The sequence below is a fragment of the Cavia porcellus genome, unplaced genomic scaffold (genome assembly GCF_034190915.1).
Source record: "Cavia porcellus strain 051 isolate PalLab524CR breed Dunkin Hartley unplaced genomic scaffold, mCavPor4.1 scaffold_25, whole genome shotgun sequence".
NCBI classification, from domain to species: Eukaryota; Metazoa; Chordata; class Mammalia; order Rodentia; family Caviidae; genus Cavia; species Cavia porcellus.
Genome location: NW_026947508.1, coordinates 34421049 through 34445817, shown reverse-complemented (window position 1 = coordinate 34445817; position 24769 = coordinate 34421049). Strand labels below are relative to the sequence as shown.

The window sequence follows — 24769 nt, the reverse complement described above, 5'->3', positions numbered from 1 at the left end:
AACCAGCTTGCCTCCCTGGTAAGCAGCTGTGGTGTGGCAGGCTTTGGCCCCTCCAGGGGAGAACCACCAATGTCTCCTGAGATCCACACCATGTTGGAACTTAGGATTCTGGGAAACCAAACAACCAGCCTGCCTCTCTGCTAAGCAATAGTGAGCCTATGAGTTCATGGGCTGAGAGTCAAACATCCCACTTTCCCTGCTTCCCATTAGCAAATGGGAACCAGAGATCTGAGCATCTCTTGGGATACTGACCATATGCAATACAGCAAATAAGGGGGATTTCCTTCTACCATCTCTTTGAAAGCAAACATTTTTACTGCAGTTTTGTTTTATTCTGATTAATGGTACTGCTCTATTCAATATTCTGTTTTGATAAGTTCTATAATATTCTGCATTTCATTTTATTTTGTTATACGTGATTGAAAGAACAACTATTGTGAAGATAACAAGATATACTGTGATATCTACTACTGTTATCCTGGTAACCTGCTGTGAAGTTCTGTACCAATTTTACTACACTGTCTCAATTGGCTTTGTTCTGACTTGTTTTGTTGTATTTTACTACCTTCAAAATAATAATTAAAAAAAAGAAAATCCAAGACCAGATGACTTCACTGTACAACTTTATCAAGCTTTCAAAGTACTAATGTAAATTCCTCTTAAAATATGCCAAAGAACTGAAAGAGAGTGAATTCATAAATTCACTTTATGAGGCCAACATTATGATGATACTAGCACTAGAAAAAGACACAATACTACCAAAATAAAAAAACAACTATAGATGAATATACCTAAAGAACATAAATACAAAAATTCTCAAGAATTTTGCACATCAAAAAAATCACTGACCATTATCAAGTTGTATTTATCCCAGGGATACAGGAATGGGTCAAAATATGCAAATCAATAAATGTGATATATGGAATCAAAGAATGAAATATAAAAATGATATGGTCATCTCAACAGATCAGAAAAAGCATTTCATAAAATTCAATATCCTTTCATGATAAAAAACCCCTGAATAAATTAGCTATAGAAGGATCATACCTCAAAATAAAAGTTATAGACAAACCCACAGCCAATATCACACTGAAGTTTTCATTTTTCCCCATACTTCTATCAAATGTGGAATAAGACAAGGATGTCCACTATCATTGCTCTTATACATACAGGAATATTTAGTCTGAGTAATTGGGCAAGAAGAAATAAAAGGCCTACAAAAAGGAAGAAGAAATTAAAATTAGCCCTGTTTATAGATTATATGACATTATATAGATTATATAAAAAATCCTAAAGACTCCACCAAAAGACTATTTGAACTGATAAACCATATAGAGGCCTCATAATCTAATCAGGGCCTTACAAAAGCCCTACTGCTGAACAAATGAGACTTTTGGGAACATTTTAGATCTAAAGCATAGCAGACACATAGACCAATGAAACATAATAGAGAGCCTAGAAATATTTCCACATATCTACTGTCACCTGCTTCTTGACAATAGTGCCAAAAATATATACTGGAGAAAGAACAGCCTTTTCAATAAATAGTGCAGGGAAATCCAAACATCCACATACAGAAGACTAAATCTTGACCCTTATTTTGTATTTTGCACAAAACTCAAGTCAAAGTGGAGACCTGAAAGTAAGATCTGAAACTCTGAACCTACTAAAAGAAAACATAGAGGAAACATTTCAAGACAATAGTATAGGTAAGGATTTTTTTTACTATGATTCCAAAAGCACAGAAAACAAAAGCAAGAACAGATAAATGGGATCACCGCAAAGCATAAAGCTTCTGCACAACAAAGGAAACAACACAGTGAAGAGGAAAACCTACAAAATAGGAGAAAATATTTACCAACTATCTATCTGACAAAAGATTAAAATCCAGAATATTAAAGGATCTCAAAAGCTTTAACAGCAACCCAACTAATTCAGTTAAAAAATGGTCAAATTATCTTAACAGACACTTTTCAAAGGAAGAAATTCAGCCAGACATGGTAGTAAATCCCTATAATCTCAGCTATTAAGGAGACCAAGGCAGGATAATCTGAAGTTTGAGGCCAACTTGAGCAACTCAGTGAGACTTTAGTCTCAAAGTAAAAAGTTAAAAAGGGTGGAATATAGCTAAATGGTACAGCAGCCCTGGGTTGTTGGATCCCCAGTATTCATTTATATTCTTATTCTCTCATTCTCTGCCTGTCTCTATCTCTCATACACATGCACATAAAGAGATTCAAATGTTCAATAAACACATGAGTAAATAATACCATTTGCCATTAGGACAATGCAAATCAAAACTACAAAGAGATATTAGAATCACTATTATTAAAAAAGACAAAAAATAAATTCTGGTGAAGATATAAAGAAAAGGGAACTCTCATATACACTGTTGTAAATTAGTGCAACCATTATGAAGAATAGTATAGAGGTTCTTTTCTTTAAATTTTAATTTTTTTATTTTAAAGAGGATAAAACAGAATAAAACCAATCAAAATAAACTAGTATAAGTGATACAGGACTTCAAAACCTTATAAAATCAGCAGTAGTTACTATAATGCCTTTTGTTGTCTTCCAAAAAGCTGCAAATACTTTTGGACATAGTAAAAACTGAACAGAACAGAGGAAAAACAATAAAAACCAAACAATGAATGCAATAAAGTACTTCAAAACAAGCTAATAATAAATCCAAAATGGCTACCATATCTTTTAAATAGCTGCTCATGCCACCATATTTAACACAATCAAACAAAACAAAAGAGAAAACTCAATCCAACAAAACAGTGAAAATGATATGATTTCCAGGTGGATATTGCTTCCTTATGAAGCCTGGTTCTGTCCCCCATAGTCCGTGAATGGTTCACAGAGAGGCTTCGGTCTGGTTGTCCCCACTCTGGCAGCAGCCTGATTATGGCACTGGTTTCTAGGTGGGGATCACCTCCTGGTGAGGCATGGTTCTCTCCCCCACTCACCCACAGTCCGCAAATGGTGCTGGCTCAGAGAGAGAGGCTGGCATGTGGCTGTCCCCACTCTGGCAGCAGCCCAGTCATGGCGCTTGTTTCCAGGTGGGGATCACCTCCTTGTGAGGCCTCCTGGTTCTCAGACTCCCTGGCAGTCCGCAGAATGGTGCTGACTCAAGGAGGGAGACTTGGGTGTGGCTGTCCCCAATCTGGCAGCGGCCTGCAGGTGGCTGTAGGTTCTTAAAAGAAAAATGGATCTACCATATAAACCACCTGGCCCATTTCAGGGAATATACTAAATGGAAATGAAACCTGTATACAGAAGAGATACTGGCACACCCAATGCTTATTTTTATTGTATTCACAACAGCTAAAATGTAGACTAAACCTAGGTGCTTATCAACAGATGAATGGATAGACAAAATGTGCTCTCTCTACCCAATGAATATTACTCTAAATGGGTAAAACTGGAGAACTCTAAGTGAAATAGGTCAGACACATGAAGCCAAGTACTACTACTGCTCTCATGTGTAAGTTAAAAAAAAAAGTAGTCCTCATTGTAGAATAGTACTTATTACAGCATGAGAAGAAGGAGCTGATAGATATAGGGAGGCTAGAATTGATCAGTGTACACTGTATGTATGTGTTGAAATAGTACCCCAAGCCTCAGTAATGTTCAATAAATATTAGTCAAAATAAAACCAATTCTTTTACACTTATGTAGACTTTAAAACTCATCGAATTTAAAAGGAACTATTCTGTAAATTATTTTCACCTCATTATTTTAATTTCAATCACATTTATCTCATCTACTTTTAATTAATTAATTTTTGCACTGCTGGAAAGTAAACCCAGTGCTGCATGTATGGCTAGGTAAATGTTCTACAAATGACTATACCACCAGTTCTTGTTTACTTTTTAAAGAAAGTAAGTGAAATAAAATAAGTGAAGATGGAAAAAAATCTTACAACATTTCAAAAAATTCAACTAGCAGTTCTCAGGAAGATAGTTGGGAATCTAAGAGTCAAGATCAATATAAAAACAACCCTACTTTTATTGGTTAAGCCAGCTAATGGAGTTCAGCCCAAAAGCCAATCCTTGTTTGATCATTAAGTAAAGTAGCATTAAGTAATTAAGTTGCAGGTGTAGCAGAAATCAGAGAATTCAAAATTAGGGATTCTTGGAGAGTAGATTCTGGAGAAACAAACAAACAAGCTCTACTGATTTTTTTTTATAGGAGGTCTTTATCTTTGGTTTCCACAATTCAGAGATAATGAATATTATTTTTATTAGCAAAGCTCAATAGTACTTTTAAGGGTCTGACTTAAACTAATTCTTTTGGGTAAATGGGTGATTTAAAATTTTTTATTTTTAAAAAAATTTTTTATTTTTATTTTAAAGGGGGTAAAATTAAATACAACAAAACACGATATAAGAAAGCAATATAAATTTCAAAGCTAGACAACCTGAGATCTTCACTGTCTATCATATTGTCTCGATTTCTTCCAAATAGTTGTCTATGTCTTCGCATACAGAGAATTCATATAAAACAACATAGTATAAAGCTGATCTGAACTGAATGAGGAAGGTGTTAGGTCTTCAAAACTAGACAATAGGTAAGTCAATAATGGCTGTCATAGAGTCTCTCGTTCTCTTCAAAATAGCTGTCCATACTTTCATTGCACATTGAAGTTCAACAAAACAGAACAGGCGGGGCAGGGGAGGGGTTGCTTGGTTTCCTGGCATTCCAGGTCCCAGTATGGCGCGGGTCCCAGTATGGCGCAGGTCCCAGTAAACGCTGGTGGCTCCCGACCACCGCAGCCTGCCACACTCACAGCTGCTCACCAGGGGTGGTAGGGGTTGCTGCTAGCTGTTTCTTTCTAATGAATTGACCATTTCACTGCTCAAGTTCTGAAATGGCCAACAGACCATAGAAAGACATCTCTTTAGGCTCCTGCTTGAAATCAACAGCATCAGGAAGCTGCCAGCCTTGATTCAGGGCCAGGCTCTACTGATTTTTTTTAAACAATATTTTCTTAACATTCTATAGAATGTTAAGGGGGTCAGCTGGGGATTTAGCTTAGTGATGTAAGAGCCTGCCTGGCAAGCACAAGGCTATGAGTACCCATACCACCAAAAAAAAAAAAAAAAAAAAAAAAAAGAATGTTAAGGGGGTCATTCAGTATGAACAGAATACATCCTTAATGGAAGATTTCTATGAATGATTTTCTTTACATGTAGGCACAACTATGGTGTAACTGGTGAAAAAGATATACTTAATAAAACTAAACTCTGTGATTAAGAGATTTTCCAAAAAGTTTTGTTCTTAAAACTAAGTCTAGAACTTCTGAGTTTATGTCATTCCTCATAAATATACTACCAAAATCATACCAATCTTACAAAGCACTTGCAAAAAAATAACATGGAATTCATTCATATGTAAGTGTAATATACATTATGTTTTAATTCTAACCAATTCAATAAAAAAGCATTCTTATGTGAAATGAATCATTTTGTTCTCAAGCAACTATGAGGACTTATCCATATTTCTTACAAATAATGGCATTTTCAATCAACAAGCAGTATTATGAAGAATTTTTTTAACATTTGTCTGAAGCTATCAGTTGATTAGCTCTTGGCATTTTTTGACCTCTACAAATCTGATAGTGCGGTGGAAAACATTTATGTGACATTCACTAAGCGTATACACATTGGCCCATAAATTTATTAGTAGGCTGCAGTTTGTCAGTCCCATAAAAGGAGTCAGCTACATTCGGACAACCATTTTATAAAGAAAATGTTTTAATTAAATCCCCCAAAATGGCATCTAATTTTTTTTGGTACTGGGGATTGAACTTAAGGCCTTCACATGCAGGTATACCTCTAATGCCCCCTTTTTTATTTTGAGACAGAGTCTTACACTAAGCCACTACTTCCTGCCTTAGACTTCCAGAGTATTAGTATTAGGATTATAGCTATCTAACCTTCTATAAGAAAATTTAGATTTACAGAAAAATTATACAGTTCAAAGTTTCCATATATCTTACAGTCAGCTTCCCCTGTTACTAACGTTTATATTATAATGGTATACTTACTTACTTACAATTAATGAAACATTTACATTATTAATTAAATCCCATATTTTATTCAGATTTCCTCAGTTTTCACCTAACAACTTCTTGTTTTGTTGTTCCCAGGTAATAATCATACACTGCCATGCCTTCTTAGGCTCTTCTTGGCTACCAGTTTCTCAGCTTTTTCATTTTGATGACCTATACAGTTTTGGAAGTATAAGCTATTTTGTAGCGTATTCCTCCAACAAGATTTGTTTGATGTTTTTCTCATGATTCAATTAGTGCTATGGTTTGAGGGAGGAAGAGAACTGATGTCAAGCAATGATACTTCTTATCTGGATAATTAATTCACTGAGGGAAGGAACTTTATCTATTCTCCTTTGTATCATTAGTAGGCAGTTGGTAAATGTTTATTAGTTGAGGAAGAGAGGAGTGGATACAGATCAAAGGATCAGAAAGTACAGAAACCAAAATTTATTAAATTATGAGCATTGACCCTAACAAGGAAACTATCCATGTATTTGTTCAAACTAAAAAGTAAACAAACTAGGTGTGGTGGTACCCTATAATCACAGCTACATGGGAAACTGAGGCAAGAGGATCACAAATTTCAAGCTAGCCTAGCCAATACAGTGAAACTGGGTCTCAAAATAAAAAAAGGCTAAGCAGGTACCTCAGGCACGGTATATGGATAGCATGTGTGAGGATCTGGAGTCAACCCCAGCATTACAAAACAAACAAATGAAAGAAGAATTTTCACTCCGATTCGCCAAAGCATTTCAGTCTTCTTTTCAACTTTATTAATTAGTTTTCTGTCACTATAACAAATACAGTAGCTGAAATAACTTACAAGGAAAAAAATATTTTTGGCTCAGTTCTAGGCTTGCAGTGAAGCAACACATGGTAGAGCAAAGCTGCTTAACTCATGGTAAGACAGCAGGGGTTGGAAGGAAGTCAGCAGCTGGACTCTCGTTATCCTCTGCAAAGACAAAGCTCTCACATTACCTCTTAACGGTTTCACCACCTTCCAAGAGTGTCAAGCTGACTAAACCTTTAACACTTGGACCTTTGGGGGATCTTTACGATCCAAATTATATCACTAGGAATTTTTCAAGTTTGCCTAAGTTGTTTAGCATATAAGACATATTTAGTTAAAAATGTCAGAAAGTCAGTCCCTGCAATTAAATCTTGCCTCATATACTAATAATTTCATGAAATTATACAACACTGGAGGGGAAGCATACATGGTGAAACAGAAAGGGCACCCCGGGACTGGGTTTGAAGATAGGCTAGTCATGGTTTGAAACTGAAGCTTTTTGTTTTCTTTCAGTTTTTAAACTGAATTTTACCACCTATAAACTGCATGATCTTGGCCAAATATTTCTCATTCTTGGTTTATGCATAAGACAGTGCTAATAAAACATGTATGCAGTAGGTGAAAAACACTACGCTACTTGTTTCAATAAATCTGGCTCATTCATAGAGAAGGGTATCTCCCTTTAGTATACCATCTTACACAGAGTAGGTGTTCTTTAAAAAGTAACAGACCAAGATAAGATATACATAAACAAACAGAAGATTCTGATTGTTAATTTTTATATGTTAGATAAATGAATTCTCAAACAATTACAGATGACTGTTTTTTCATATCCTTAGTTCATGCCTGATATGTAGCAGCCACTCAAATATTTATTGATTCTGTCACCTGATTTCCTGGAACAAGAGTCACGTAAATCAGATTTCAGTTTTTATGGCCCTTGCCAAGCCGTTTCTTTCTTTGGGTCTCAATTTCTGTGATGAACTAACCTAACAATCACAGAGAGTTAGAAAAGATCTTAAAGTTCATTTAGTGCAAACTTCTTGCCTATATTACTGCCAGTAAGTGGCAAACTGGGACCTGAATCAGTACTTCTAGACATCAAACAATTTCCATTGACTGCTGCTTATAAGATCTTTTTCACTTTTCATCTATGAAAGGTCTGATTCTTAAAATACATTAAATCAACAACAGGATAAACAGAGAAAGTAACAGAAAAATAAATTGTCAATATTAATTCTAATTAGCTAAGAGAAATACAACTACGGACACCAAAGGATCAAAACTTTTTTCAATCGTATTGATACGTAAAGTATTTACTAACTGATCTATTGATGAGCATCTTGCTCTATCTTCTTTGCAATTAAATGGAATTATAATCACTAACATATAGAACTTACAGGTTGAATAATTAGTATCCTGAGATATCTATGTCTCTATTAGCTTGGTAATCTTTACCATATCTTAGAGCACAACTTTTTTAATAGTCTATGTTTTTAAAAATATTTCTGTTAGCTCTTTTTAGGACCTTTCATACTGCTGACCATTCTTTTCTTTTTGTAACTTATTATTGTTTCCTTAACTACTCAAACATGCCACTTTCCGTGGCCCTTCCAGAGGGAGAACTACCAGTTTCTCCTGAGATCTGTGCCGTGTTGGAACTTAGGCCCTGGGAAACCAAGCAAGCAGCTCGCCTCCCTGGTAAGCGGCAGTGGTGTGGCAGACTGCGGCCCTTCCAGGGGGAGTACCACCAGTGTCTCCTGAGATCCACATCATGTTGGACCTTAAGACCCTGGAAACCAAGCAAGCAGCTTGCCTCCCTGGTAAGCGGCAGTGGTGTGGCAGACTGCGGCCCTTCTAGGGGGAGAACCACCAGTGTCTCCTGAGATCCACACCATGTTGGAACTTAGGACACTGGGAAACCAAGCAACCAGCCTGCCTCCCTGCTAAGCAATAGTGAACCTACTGGTGCACAGCCTAGAGTCAAACATCCCACTTCCCCTACCCCCTGCCTCTATACCCCCATCAGCAAATGGGAACCAGAAATCTGAGCATCTCTTGTGATGTTAACCATAGCAAATAGGGGAGATTTCCTTCTACCATCTCTTTGAAGGCAAATATTTTTATTACTGTTTTGCTTTATTCTGATTAATGGTACTGCTCTATTCAATATTCTGTCTTGATAAATTCTATAATGTTCTGTATTTCATTTTATTTTGATATATGTGATTGAAAGAACAACTATTGTAAAGATAACAAAATGTACTGTGATACCTATTACTGTTATCCTGGTAACATGATGTAAAGTTCTGTACCAATTTCACTACACGGTCTCATTTGGCTTTATTCTGTCTTGTTCTATTGTATTTTACTACTTTCAAAATTAAAAAATATAAAAGAAAAAAAATGCCACTTTCCTCTGATTTTGCTTAATAGTATAAGCTTTCTGCCCAAGAGTACAGACCAGTGGTGGCAAATCTACAGCACACATGCTGCAGTAGGCTGTTTGTTATCACTGAAAGCTCTAAGATTTCCCATCAACAATAGGATAGACTCTGGATTCAGAATGACAGAGTTCAAACTGTGGTTCTACCACTTGCCAGCCCTGTGATCGTGGACAGGTTACTTAACTTGTATATGCCTGTTTAATAAGTGTTATACAAATAATGTGCTATTATAGTTTCTCATTTTAGTCTCTTCCTTCATTGCATTTCTTTGACCTCCACTATTCTGAGGCAGATTCCTCTTTCTATTAGGAAGGCCCTCTTTTTTCTCCTATCTCATTCTCAACCTTCAAGATTTGGTTTGAATGTCATTCTCTTCTCCAGAAACCTAGTAAGACTATCTTCCCTCTTTACTTTAGTAGTCAGTTGTTTTGCCCTTATATTCACATAGTACTTTAAATATATTTCTATTAACTGTACTTGTTATGCTAAACTGAATGAGATAGAGTCAAGACCATTTTAGAATTACAAAACCAAGTATTTTCTATGATTCATTCTAATAATATCTTTATACATTTGCTATTCCCCTCCATCCCTGTATTATGCTTTTTGTACTGGGGATTGAACTCACACCCTTGCACTTGCCAGACAAGCACTTGTGCCACTGAGGTATTACACCTCTGTATTACACCTTAAAAAGAACCATATATGTAGCCCATACCAGTCCAACTTGCTATGTGGACTAGGTTGGCTTTGAAGATTCAATTCTCCTGTTCCAGCTTTCTGAGTGCTGTAATTATTGTTCTTTTAAAATACTATGTAATGAAATAGTTCAGATATATTAAAAAAGTATAAAGAATAATGGCCACTTAAATGTTCCTGACTCAACTGAAATACAACCTAAGCTTTATGTAACTGTGTCCTGAAATGTGCTTAATTTATATTCAACCTTTCATTTATGAGATTTACTCAAGTTACTTATGGATTTAATTCATACATTTTCATTATTACATAGAATTCTATTAGGTAACTATATCACAATAAAATAAGACCTGGACTTACGAACATTCCAGTTACGAACCTTCACAGATATGAACAGACCTAGCATTACCAATATTTGTAAATGCAAGCAAATCGCAGAAGTAGCCCAGGTGTCTGTGGGACACTGTCACAGTTATGCTGCTGTGTGCTTACTGTAGAGTGCAATTGTATACAGTAGAAAAGCGCTCAATTAGAGCTCAAGGTGTACGGAAACAAGACAAAAAGCAGTGGTACTCTGGAGCGGACTGCTAGGAAGTGCAAAGCAACATATATTGTATATTTTTGCCAAGCTGTATAAAACTCACTGTTTTACTTGTGAAAGAATCCACGGAATGTTCTCTGAAACCAGAGCTTATTTATAAGTCTGAAACTTACTGTACTTTCATTCTTTGATAAGACATTTGAATTACTGTGAATTTTTTGCTGTAACAAAGTTGTATAAGTTTTTTGTATATTCCTTTATGCATACATTAGAGAGTTTCTAAAGAATATATAAATAGGAATGGAACTAATGAACTGGAAGTATATTTTAGTTTTACCGCCTACTGCCAAATTGTTTTTCACAATGGTTATGCAATTTCTATTACTATCAATAGTGTCCAAGACTGTCTGTACTCTGTATTTAGTATTATCAGGCTTCCTAATTTGTGCCAATCTGATAGGTTCAAAATTATATCTTTTTAGAAGTTTAATTTGTCTTTACCTCATTATTGGTGAATGGTTAATAAGCAATTAGGGTAGCCTACTTATGTCTTGTCATTTTTCTATCAGTTTGTCCTTTTCTAATCCATTTTTAGGAGCTTTTATTATTACAGACAGTAATATTTGGCTGTTAAATGTATCAAAAATATATTCTTTAGCTCCATGAACTTATCATTTTTTAAAATATAGCATTCATCTCTATCAACATACATGGCACTGTATGGCAGTTATCAGAGATTAATAAATACTTATTGAATAAATGAACAAATAAAAACCTGAATAAATGCAAAAAATTAAGTTTCTAAACTCATATGTTCCATTAATTTGGAATTATGATCCTTTATGTCTATGATACAATAACTTTTTATACTCCCAAATTAATTTATACTCAAACAAATAAATGTAATATGATTTGGAGACTTCTTAGCTATCCATTGAGATAAGCAGAAGCAGGCAGGGCTCCACAAAAATCAAAATTAGAAGTTTAAAACTCTAAATCACCTGCTCTCTTTTTAAATATCTTCAAGAACAAGTATGCTGGCTGAAATAGCCTTATTTTCATCATGTTTGAGTGCTCCAGAGAAAAAGTCTATGTAAGCATGAGTATGAAGCAATTATAACAAATAACACTTGGGAATGTGCCTATAGTAAGTCAATGAGCAAAAGACAACAGGTTAAAACAAATATACATGTATACACTTTAATTTTTTTTTTTTTTTTGGTACCACGACTGGGTGCTTGCAAGGCAGGCACTTATGCCACTGATCTAAATCCCCAGTCCCTATACTTAAATTTTAAAAGTGAGCAATTATAATGCCTACAATAAATACAAGGAGAAAAATAATGCATAAGCTTTTATATGTTCTAAATTTTATGAAAATTAATTCATGATGACTTTCAAGAGAACTACCAAGAGGCTCAAACAGCACATGGTTTTAAAAGGAGGTCAAAGGAGGCATGAGTCATCCTGGAAGAAGCACGTAATCTGTAGTAAGAAGACCTGGTCTTGAGGAGTTGTTCAGATGCTCAGTACCTGTTTGCAGTTAGGTACATCATCTGCTCCCTCAATTCCTTATCAGAAAGCAGGGTATTAATGATCTGACATCCTATCTACCAAGATATTAATACATTTCAAATTAAAAAGGAAAACATTTGTGATGATATTCAACATTCTGTGACTGTAATAATGTATCCTTTCCCATCTCTGTCTGTCCACTGCTACCTACATCATCTCTGCATTCTTAGGCGAAACTGGATACTAACTTCTCTAAGATGGGTCTTAATAGTTTCCTGCTGCTATAACAAATATCACAGACTGATGTTGTACAAGTGTACTTCCTCACAGTTCTGAAGGCTGGAATTCCAAGATCAGGGTATCAGTAAGGTTGATTTCTTCCTAGACTTCCCTCATTGGCTTATAGATAGTCACATTCTCCTTCTGTCTTCATATGATCTTTCCTCTGGATATGCCTGTGTTTTAATCTATTACAAGAACAACAGGCATACTGAGTTAGTTTCCATACATAGGATTTCATTTTACCTTAATTATTTCTTTTAAGGCTCTATTTCCAAATACAGTCATACTCTAAGATACTGGGGGTTAGAATTTCTATATATCCATTTGGTATGTGTGCTGCCAAAGCGAACACTCTACATAACCATTTGGGGGAGTCACAATTAAGCCTGTAACATATACAGAGATCCCATCACAACACATCTAACATTACTATAGTACTTTCTACACTGCAATGTAGTATCATTTTTGTTTCCCTTAGAAGGCTATGAATGCTTGCACAGCACAGAATATTTTCTTTCTTTGTCCTCTAAGTGTCTAGTGCAGAGTATATGCTCAATAGAATGTTCCAATAAACTGTTAATAATCGAATCTATAATACTTCCTACCAAGAAACCATTAGAATTTATCCTATGAAAACTTATCTAAATGGCACTTTTAATAATCCAAGGATTTAAGAGAAAGAACAGATTTTCACTCTTACCATTCCCAAAGCAGCTCTGTTTCCAAATTTCCACGCTGCCTATCTCAGTCTCTATTCTGTTATGTTGAGGTTTACTTAAGCAATGAATTTTTGGAGGCTTTATATAATCATCCCAGAAGTCAATAACTTTTCCCTCTACCTGTGAATTTATACAGTGTCTATCCAGTTACTAGCATTTAACTTGTTTGTCTAGGTTAAGTATGTGTCTTACTTCACCTCCCAGATTATGAGCTTCTTGACAAAATGGACTGTATCTTATTCCTCTATATCTGAGTGATCAATGCTATCTATGAAATGAATTCCTGAAACTTCTCTAAATCATACTTCAGGAAGAGAAATTTTCTTGCAACAAGCTATGGAATAAGAAAAATGCCAAAGGTGTTGAGTATAATTTAGGGCACAGTGACTTTGAGGGAGATGTGATACATAACTGTTTGTAAGCTATCCAAAGGTATGTAAATATATAAGGTTTAATATTCTTACAAAAATTTGAATCATGGGGACACAGATGTTACTGGAAGCCAAGAGAGTGGATGAGACTGTTAAGAGAATGTAAAGAAGAAGGCTGAGGACCAAAGACAGATAAGAAAAGTTTCCATATAAGGACACTTGCACTGAAATAGCCAGAAAGGAGCAACAGTATTGAAATGAACTGGAAATCCAGGAGAGGAGGCGGGGGATGTTTTAAGAAAGAGGGGATATCAGGCCTACTAACTCTGTCCAAACTAGCACCAAGGAGTAGAATGGAGTACCTCCAAAGACTCTGTGTGATTTGGGCAAATTTATAAATATTTAAGATTCAGTTTCCTTTATTTGTACAGTAAGATATATCCTCATCGTAAGTATTTTGAAAATTAAGTGCGATTAAGAGTAATAATAGAAAAAAAAGAGTAATAATAGGACAAATAACATGCAGGTATACGAATATAAAGTGCACAGCATCCATACAGTGTGGTAGACAATGTCCTAAATGACTTCATACAACATTTCAGTTCCTAGTAAGTAACCAACATTATGCAAAAAATTTTAAACCGTGTAACTACACCTTCCCTTGTTTTACAAATGAGGAAACAGCAGATCTAAGAGTCAAAGTGAAGTTGCCCAGGGTTGTACAGTTACACAGAGAAGCTGAAGTTTCTTTTCAAATCTATATTAGTCAAATCTAAATTAGTACACTTGGGTGAAAAAAGAATTTGCATTTTGGTCACTTTCTGCTGATGAGATCTTACATGTTTCTTAACTCCACTAAGCCCATCTATCAAACAAGGTAACTGCAAAGAACAGGCTACAACTTCAAAACAAATCTTAGTAGTTTCTTTTTCTTTAAACATAAAGTTGGCCTATATAGGAAGTGATTTTCAAATGTGTAATTTCTTATTTGATTTTCTTCAAACAAAATGTGGAGTTCTAAATTAATGCCTATAAATTTTACACAATTTAAATTGAAGTAGAGAGTAAATACATAATCAATGGCTCCATAGTGTGTCTAGAATCAACTCCAAATGGCATCGTTTCAGGTTTTTCATACAAAATAGCTCAGCCAATATCTCTAGCCACATATCCCACCACTGACACATGAAAACACCATAAGCAAAATTATGGCAGTGATTATCTTAACAAACATAATCTACATTTGACCTTTCTATCTCCATGTAAATCATTACTTACTCTACTGAATTTTGTTGTCCAAGGCTAACACTGTTTCTGAATATTGAGAAATAATGGCTGCCTTCTCTGAACTGTTACATCACTCTGTTTTTAATCTCCCTTAGAGTAGTTACTGTATTCTGCCTTTGAATACAGTAAGCATGAAAAAGTTTGATTGTATTAGCAGAATATAAGCCTCTTAAAGGTAGGTGGATGGAACTAACACTGAATTCGCATCTATCAAGTGACAACTGCTTTTATGGTGATTGTGTGTGTGCGTAATATAAACTGTATCACCTGATAAAACAGAAATTTGTTTTTTAATAGATAAGGACAATGAATTTCACAGAGGCAAAACAATTTTCTATACAGTCAGTCATAAGGCTAGTAAAATACAGAGTCCAGACATGAATCTAGTCTTTTCAACTCCAAATTCTAGACTCTTTTCTTTGTACTCTGCCCCCAAACTATGCGTATATCCTCACTGTTTATCTAATTGTTTCTTGCCTAGCCACTAATTATCTATTTGTCTTTACATATTAGCAGAAAGTATTTGAAATTAGGTATTTGTCCTCCTACTTTTCAAGACTGAGGACAAGAAATCATTAATCAGGGCCCAGGAATTTAGCTCAGTGGCACAAGCACCTGCCTGGCAAGCACAAGGTCATGAGTTTGATCCCCAAATAATAATAATAATAATAATAATAAATTAGACTTGAATAAAAGGAAGAGGTCATAACCCTGTATGCAAAGAAAGAGTAAAAAAGAAATTAACTTTCCACTCTTGGTTTAAAAATTCCTTCTCTGAAATACCAGAAAATGGAAAGATAGCTGTTGCTCATGGATAGGAAGAACCAACATAATGAAAATGGTCATACTCCCAAAATAATTATACAGATTTAATGCAATCCCAATCAAAATAACATTAGCATTCCTACAGAACTACAGAAAAGATTCCTAAAATTCATGTGGAACCAGAAGAGACCTGGAATAGCTAAACTAATTTTGGACAACAAAGGCAAGGCAGGCCGTGTCACAATCCTTTATTTGAAATTGTACTACAAATCAGCATGTACTGTAATAAAATCAGCATGGGATTGGCAAACAAAACAAAACAAAACAGACCCAAGGATGAGTGGAAGCAATCAGAAAATGCAGATACAACTCTAAAGAAACTCATCTATCTTACCTTTGCCAAAAGAGCCAAACATGATCACTGGAAAAAATATAATCTTTAATACAGCCATGTATTAATAGTGCTGGAAAAACTGGCTTTCCATATGCTGAAGACTAAAACTACACTCACTTCTATCACCATATACTAAACTAAAATCAAAATCGATCAAGGATCTAAATATCCTTAATCTAACAAATCTACTTCGAAGAGAAAATAGGTCAAAATCACGTAGGTATAGGCAGAGACTTCATGAACAAAACCCAAATCACATGGGAAATATTACAAAGAACCAACCACTGGGATCTCATACAATTAAAAAGCTTTTGTTCATCCACAGAAATCACCAGCAGAGTGAAAAAGCAACCTACAGAGTGGGAAAAAATTTTAGCCAGTTATTCCTCAGCAAAGGTCTTATATCTAGAATGTATAAAAAATTGAAAAAAATCAGGCCCCCAAATTCAAAGACTGAATCAAAAAACGGGCATCTGAGATGAATATGTATTTCTCAGATAAAGAAACACAAATAGCAAATAAATATATGAAAAAATGTTCAATATCATTGGTGGTTTGAGAGATACAAATTAAAACAACACTGAGATTTCGTCTTGCCCCAGAAAGAACAACTATCATCAAAACATCAATAACAAATGCTGGAAGGGCTGTGGGGAAAAAGGAAGCCTTTTCTACTGTTGTTGAGAGTATGGAATGGTGCAAATACTGTGGAAATCAGTAAGAAGACCCCTCAAAAAACTAGAATTACAGGTCCCATTTGACCCAGCTATTCCCTTTTTGCATATCATCCCAGAAGAATTAAAAGCATCATTACCACAACAATATATGTGTACCTGTGTTTATAGCAGCAGAATTTGTAATAGCTAAATTACAAACAACCTTGGAAACAACCTAAATGCCCATCAACCGAGGAATGGACCAAAAAAAAAAAAAGTGGTATTTTTATACAACGGAGTACCTATTTTGCCATAAAGAAGGATAAATTTGAAACTTGTCTAGGTAAATGGACTCAACTTGAGACCACAACTCATAAGTGAAATACGTCATACTCACATATGTAAACATCCTATTGGCTCCCTGATGTGAGAAAATGAAAGAGTAAATATGACCAAAATATACAAGAGACATTGTGAAATGGGAAGAAATTTCTCAAAAGGAAAGAGGAACGAGGCTGGGGGAAAGAGAAAGGAAAAGGAAAAAATATGTAAGAGTTATATTGTTAGTTTCTGTCAATTCACTGAAAAGAAAGGTTTGTGCTAATATTATTTGGTGAAGTTTTTGATGCCCATATCTTGTACTCTGAGTAATTACTTTGAAGATAACAATATGCAATATATTAACTACTGTTCCTCTCCTAATTTGTTATGAAATTGTTTTATTTTTCCATAAAATAAAAAATTCTCCCTTTAAAGTTTATACCATCTGAGTGTATCACTCTCCACCCTGCCTGCTCATTTGTCATCTACCACCCTCTCGATTAATTATCTGCATCTGGGTCACAACTTTCTCTTTTCTCTACATCCCATCATTTGAAATCACTTCACTATCCATAATGATGCATTCGATACATACTAGCCTCACAGTTTCTTATATTCAATTTCACTGATCTTCATTTCTGCTATATTTTAGCTATGCATGCAGGGACCTAGCTATCAGAACAGCTCCAAATCAGGAAACTTAGCTTCAAATTAGTAAAAATACATTAATATTACACTTTATGAACCAACCTTGCCCCCTAGCTTACTTCTACTATATTTTTTCATTGATCTGATATGGGGGATATAAAAAATTAAGATGTATTATGTATATGTACCAACTCCCTACGATGAATGTAATCACTCTAGGACTTGTACCAATAAGAATGTAAAAGACATTTACTAATAAAAATCTAAAAAAATAAAAAGCTGCTAAATGTTCCAAGAAAGAAATCACAAAATCTTCAAGTCTACAACAACTCATCACTCAGTTTCCTGTTTCAGTTAATGTTAACCACCGCCCTTCTAGTAACCCAAGGCAAAACCTAAGCAACACAGCAGACTTCTCATTCTCTTACCTGCAAACCCAACCTCATGAATTTTCTCAAATTCATTTTTTTCTCTTCATTTTTATGACCACTTTAAAAACGTTACTTTAACTATGTCTGATAATTATTTTTCAGTAACTAAAAAAACCCTAACTGAATTAATTTCAAAATATTTATCCATCATGACATGGTTTCTGTTATTGCAGCCCCACAGTTTACCACATGTAGCTTTATTGTCACATTCTTAGCAATCCCAGCTACTGTGGTTCTTTATGGGAGCCATTCTTTTTTTTTGCACTAATTCTTTTGTTAAAGCTGTGTGCTGTTTGAAGCACACTTTCTACTCATCTTTGCCTAGTTTTCTCTTACTAAGCAGTTAAGTATCTGGGTCAGGTGTCGCCTCTTCCTAAAGCCTCCCCCCAACTCCTAGGCTAGTCTAACAGCCTCCTTTTGGGCAACTACAGCATCATATACATAGTTCTTATCTTTAATCTGAGATGATCTATTTAAACATAGAATTTGCCAGCTTCATGAGGAATGGAAATTCCTTTATTCATCTGTGTATACTTAGCTAAGCACAGAATATAGCATAGGGCCTGACACATAGCAAATATGTAAGTATAAAGATTAGAACATGCTAAATTTAAATTTTCAGTACAATGTCCACACCAGTGTTAGTGGCTCCAACCTGTAACTCTAAGTTCTTTGAAGCATTCAGAGCCTTTTCTGAATCTGTGCAGTTCTGTAGAGAATGGTGCTATACAAATATTTTACCTAGTTTACATAAAAGGGAAATAGCATTGCACGAACATACCAGAAATCAAAACTTGGCATGTGTGCTACAAACTTCAAAAACTGACTAATTTTTACAAATGAATATGTAAGAAGGACAATCAATTCTGACTACTGATATGTACTTGCTTAAATTATAAAAACAGTAAAATGTTGCTTAGAATTTAAACAGGGTCCCAGACATAAGAGTTTAGCATTTTATCTATAAGGCCATCACATTTCTATGGGCTTGAGAAATTACTGATCTACAAGGTTGCTTAGGCAGGGGTTTATAAAGCTGGAAAACAACCCTTTAAAAACTTTTATTCTATGTACACTAAGGGTAAATTTTTTAAAAACGCAAGCAAAGACTAATGCTGTTAAGTGAACAATCAAAAGTGTCCTTTTTCAAAGTAATTTGGGGCCTTCTGCTGGCAGTTAGTGATAGAGCAAACAGTTCGGTAGAATAAAGCATTTCCCTCTCCAACCAAGTATTAAATTGCAGTTTGGCACCAAAGTAGATCTCAATTCACTCCAGAGTAAAAATAATAAGCACTTTTATTTGCATGGTATGTTACATTTAAAAACCCTCTGATATACATTAGTTCATTTAATAAATTGTTTATAGACATTTTTTAAAAAAGACCTGAAAAATTTTCATGAAATAAGATCTCTTTTAGTTCATATGAACACACATTACTTTGAAAGCTTTTTTTTCTTTCAAGTTCAAAACAGCACAGAATTGAGGAAGGGACAGCACTTTTTATTTAAGCAAATCAACCCTTGAGGCCAAAGAGCTTCCTTCTTGAAGAAACTAAGTTTTGTCTCCACGTTCATTAAGAATCTCTTCTTTACAACGGACATAGGAAAATTAAAGCTCATTTCAAGACACAATCTGAGAGCACGGAATATCAAAAAAGATGGAAGACAGTGGAATTTGTTAAGACAAATCAGATATCTTAATAGCTGGCCAAGAAGTGGGAAAGTTGGAGGTAGATGTTTCTTTCAACCTATAAGCAAATTTATTCAGGAGAATGGAAGCAGACTAGTTTCCCATCACTAGAAGACTGTCCAAAGCGGTTTACCAAATTATTAGGGTATTATTTGGGATTCTCGAAGTCACTTTGGCATGGATTTTGAGGAGAGGGAGGCTCTGGATGAGTTTAAATTCCCTCCCGGTTTGGACACGTCCTGGGGTTTCACCAGCTCCTAGGAGCCTCTTTCACAGCTGTGACCACGTGTCCAGTTCTCCGGGGCTACTCCTCGCCTGGTGCCTGATACTCCCGCTCTAGTCTGCGGTTTGAGACCTACTCTCCCCTCGGGTTTCTTCCGGGGCTCTGGGCAGGGGCAGGTGGCACGCAGGAGTTCTCCCAGTCCCGAGGACGGCTGCTGACAGCTCCAGGCCACCACGCCCGCGACCTCGTCCTCGCCGGCGTTCTGTCACCTCCCCTGTCCCATCGATCGGATCAACTGAGCCCGCGCAGACCCCCGCCTGGGTCGGAGCCAGCCTCCGCCTCGCCCTCGCGGACAGTGCGACCGCGCCGACCTCCCCGCGACGCCGACCCTCTGGGGCCCGGGCCGGGGCAGAAGCGCTGGAGTCCCCTGGCCATTGCCGCCGCAGCAGGGCGGGCAGCCGGACCCTGGGCCGGGACGCAGCTCAGGCCGCCGGCGCGCGGGCCCCAGAGAGCGGGGCGCCCCGAGCGCCGGCGCGGAGAGCTCCCCGCTGCGGGCCGTCCTTCTGGACGCGGGGCGAGCGGGCGGCGACTGCCGCGAGACGCTTACCTGCGGGCCCGGGCGGCTCACTCCCTACCCGCCGCCATGTTTCTGCTGCGCAGGGAGCGAGAGAAGACCCCGGCTGGGGCGGGCGGAGGTTCCCGAGAGCGGCGGGCGGCGGGCGGCGGGCGGCGGGGGGCTCCGGAGAAGAGGCTGTGGCGGCGGCGGCCGAGGGGGCGGGGGCTCCCGGCCCCGCCCGGCCCGCGCCTCCCGCCGCGAGGTGGCGCGCGCCACGGCCGTTAGGCTCGCGCGGGCGGGGGCGGGAGGGACGGAGGCAGAGCGGGAGGGACTCCTCCTGGCGTTCGCGGGCGGCTTAGCTGCCCTAGTTGGGTAACCGACTTCCGCGGAGAGCTGAGGTTCGAATCCCGCCGCCACAGGGAGTCGGCTCCGCGTCCCGGACTTGCCAGAGGTTGACTGCGGTGAAGTTGAGTCACTTGGCACCGCCTCGCCAGCGCCGACTTCTCTAACACGATGGCGCTTAACCCGGAGGGTTGGCGTGAGGAGAATAGAGATCAGCGCGCGGAAATCCTCGGCAGCAGCGCCGCCGGGGACCTAGATGTGAAGCGGGTGCCGCGTGGGGTCATCCTTTCCAGTCCGCCGTGGGCCGGGGTGAGGCAGGCAAGGTGCATGGGCCCCTCTTACAGGGCTCTGCGGTAGGAAACCCAATCCCGGAAGGCGAAGCCGCTCGTTCGAGGTCGCGCAGCTGGGAAACCACCGAGTGGAGGTTGTGCTGTGCCTGCAGGAGTGCTCAGCTCTGTGCCGAACACTCCTAGGAGGAGCATCCTGAGCCAAGCACGTTCAAGCTGACTGTTGGAATCTGCAGGGGGAGCTCTCGCTTCGGGCGGAGGGCAGGATGAGTGCAAAGGCATGGGGGCGAGGCATAGGTGGGGCGGACTTGCTGGAAAGACTGAGAGTGACGGGAGCACAGGGAGATAGAGTGGTGGTGCTGCAAAAGTTAGGAAAAGGAAAGCAGAACGTGGAAGGAAGTCCTTGCACGCCTAGAGTTCCAGGTTTATTTTGTAGGTAAGCGGCTTGCAAAATGTGGTCCTGGGACCTCTGGGTGTCCCTGAGATCCTTTGAAAGTTTTTTCAAAATTTGGTTCCTAATTGTGTCAAACGTTATTTGCTTTTTCCACCCTTGTTCAGATTGCACAGTGAAGTTTTCCACAGAATAAATATTACAACAGAGTAAATGCCCTATTTAAAATCCACTGTCTTCATTTAAAACAGATGTTAAAAGACTTACACAAATGTCAAAACATCACTCTTCTCGTTAATTTTTTAAGAAAATTAATTATTTTATTTCATTGGTTTTTTTGTAATGTCAATGAATAAATAGTTTTAATTTCTCAGCTTTAATTTTATATGAAAATAATGATAGAAGTGACGAACTGCAGGACCGACAATGATCCTTGAGCCAAATCTGATCCCTTTTTTATTTGTATCTGCCCAGGAGCTAAGAATGTTTTTTTATGTTTTTAAATAGTTGAGAGAAAATTCAAAAGAAGGGTAATAGTTCATGGCATAGGAAAATTATATAGTAAAGTTTTATGGTAACTCTGTCAGGCTTTCTATAGCTGTCTTTGTATTGTACTACAGTGGGCTGACTGTATGACCTACAAAGCCTAAAATACTTACTCTAGTCCTCAACGCCCCCCCCCAAAGGCCAGCCCCTTAATTTTGAACTATCTGTAATAACATGAAAATATCTCAGAGTACTGAACAAAAGAGAATAAACAACATGATGCCACTTACAAAGTTTTAAAATAAAAGAATGACAGTTTTGTTGAAGGACATACACACATACACACACACACACACACACACACACACACGTGTGGTAAAAATACAAAGATATGCATTGTTTGCCTAGTATGTGGAAGCCCTAGGTTCAATCCCTAAGACTGGAAAAAACACAAATATATAGGATAGTGGCTGTCTCTAGGAGGTGGGAATGTCATCAGGGCGGTGTGCATAGAGGATTTAAACTATTAGTAACATGTTCATTACATTATCGTTTTTTGTTTCACATTAAAAGCAACACAAAATGTTAATGAATAAATGATACCAAATGTTGTAGGGCATGCCTGTAATACCATCTGCTCTAGAGGCTGAGACCAGCCTGGTCGCTTTATTTTATTTTAAAAATAATAAAATCCAACAAAACAAAACAGAACAAAGCCAATCAAGACGACGCAGCAAACTGGTACAGAACTTCAAAGCAGGTTAGGCCATGCAGGCCACACTTCACAGTGTCCCAGTCATTCTTGTTCTCTTCACAATAGTTGTCCATATCATCAGGTACAGCAAGATCAAACAAAAAACAGAATAAGGTAATAAAGACAACATCACATAAAGCAAAACAATGAGAACAATATTGGACTTCAAAAGACAAAATAGAAGGAAATTCTCCATATTTGCTCTATTGCATTCTGTCATCCTCCCAAAAAATGCTCAGACCGCTGGCCCAGGCCTGCAAAATCAACCAAACAACACAAGCCTTAGTTGCTTTATGTATCTGAGTTGCTATCAGCCTGTGCTCTGAAGCAACTGGTTACTTATGGGGATGGGATGGCAGGGAGAGCAAGACACAGAATTTGATTTTCAGCCTGCTGGTTTCCTCAAAGGAGGCATGATCTGAGTTTTCTCTCCCGCACACCTTGTGAGGCTTACCAGAAAGGCTAGTTTCTAATTTTCTAGTGGTTTTTCCCAGTCCCAGCATAACCTGGTAACTTTAGCAAGAACCTTTCTCAACTAAAATTTTTAAAAAGGCCTAGGGTGTAGCTCAATGGCGAAGCAGTTAACTAGCATGTATAAGGCCCTGAAGTCAATAATGAAAATTTAAAAAGGAAAAAGAAGAGAAGAAAAATGAATAAAAGAGATTCAAAGGCTTTTTTAGCTGCTCAAAAATACTTACATTTGACTTTCATGTATTGTAACATTTAACAGTGAAATATGAATTCTGAGACCTGCTGTGCTGGGTGTGAAGTTAGTGTAAATATGATTTGGAACATGATAACTCTCATGTTGTACAGGGGTGTGCTGATTGAAGATCTCTGAGCTTCTTGGAAGGAAATCCACCTAAGCCAAGGATGGACACTGAGGCTGGGCTACTTGCTTGTTTCTGGAATAAACCTTGAAAGAAAGTTTCCTCCTTCTGTCTAGGTCTTACAGTCTGTCTTAGTTACTTTTTACTTGTTGCTGAGACAAAATACCTAAAGCCCAAAGTTGGGAAAGGAAAGATTTATTTCTTACAGTTTTTGGAGGTCTCAGTCCATACTCAGTTGGCTCCAAGGCAGGGTGGCATGGCTGGGCCTCCAAGGCAGGGTGGCATGGCTGGGCCTTCCAAGGCAGGGTGGCATGGCTGGGCCGCAGTTCATGGCAGCTCCAAACAGCAAGGAGGAAACCGGTAAAAGAGCAAGACACACCTTTTTCCAGCCATTGCATTACATCCTGGTCCACCTCTAGGCCAGTGTAGCACTCACACCCCCAATCCAAGCACTAAACAATGAACCAGTCACAAATGCATAATGTAATGCATGAGGCCTGTAGGTCACCCATATAAACCATGACATTCCACCCCCAGTCCCCAGGACTCATGTACATCTTTTATACAAAAGACATTTAGTCCATCTCCAAGAGTTGCCAAAGTCCTAATTGTTTCAGCATGGCTGAAAAGTCCAAGTACCAAGTCTCCAAGATCTATGGCAAACTCTTAACTGTAACCCCCTGTACAAATGAAACAAGGTTAAACATTTCTGAAATACAAAGGCACAAGATAAACACTACCATTCCAAAAGTTACAAACAGGGGAATATAAAGCATTGGAAACAAAGCAAGTCCAACATCCAGCAAGATGAACATTAAGTCCTAGAGTTTCATGCTCAGCATTTGAAGCAATCTGGTTGCAAGCTTCAAAAGGCTTGAGTGATTCCACCTTCATGGCCCTTCCAGGGATATCAGCTCCTGCAGCTTGTCTCTTAAACCCTTTCTGCTCACTTCTTGCAGCTTTCCTTGGATGATCCACGTTCCTGGCTTTTCCAAACTTCTGGGGTCTCCATTGTACCTTTGGCTTCATCTTTACATCTTTACAAACTGCTCTCTCAGGGGCACACTGGTTGGCGTCCCAGGCCCTTTGCAATCAAGGTGGAGGCTGTCTTACCCTCAGAATTTGTGTATTTTCCTTGTATCTAAAATCAGTACCTTGTGGATGCTGCCAAGGTCTGCTGCCAGCTGGAACAGCAGCCAGGCTTTTCTCTCTCTTGACTATAGGGGTGGATTTCCTGGATTGTTGGGCTCTGTGAACCTGATTGTGAAGAAAAGCTTCTCTAT

General features: G+C 38.0%; 1 protein-coding gene and 1 non-coding gene across 16 annotated transcripts in view; both read right to left on the bottom strand.

Annotated features, from left to right (window-relative positions):
- Scmh1 (Scm polycomb group protein homolog 1) overlaps positions 1-20621 on the bottom strand; it is a 213066-nt gene extending 192445 nt beyond the window's left edge. For 6 of the 15 annotated variants that reach the window (XM_063236204.1, XM_063236202.1, XM_063236201.1 and 3 more), the window contains exon 1: positions 20448-20621. The gene's annotated coding sequence lies outside the window, so the exon portion shown is untranslated. Of the gene's footprint in view, positions 1-12381; positions 12521-20447 lie in introns of those variants that run through there. The other 9 variants (XM_063236208.1, XM_063236207.1, XM_063236209.1 and 6 more) reach the window with 4 other exon arrangements.
- On the bottom strand, positions 4829-4965 carry LOC111757294 (small nucleolar RNA SNORA2/SNORA34 family). The gene has a single exon (XR_002791671.1). It is a non-coding gene; the product is annotated as a small nucleolar RNA SNORA2/SNORA34 family (small nucleolar RNA).
- Positions 20622-24769: the final 4148 nt, after the last annotated feature.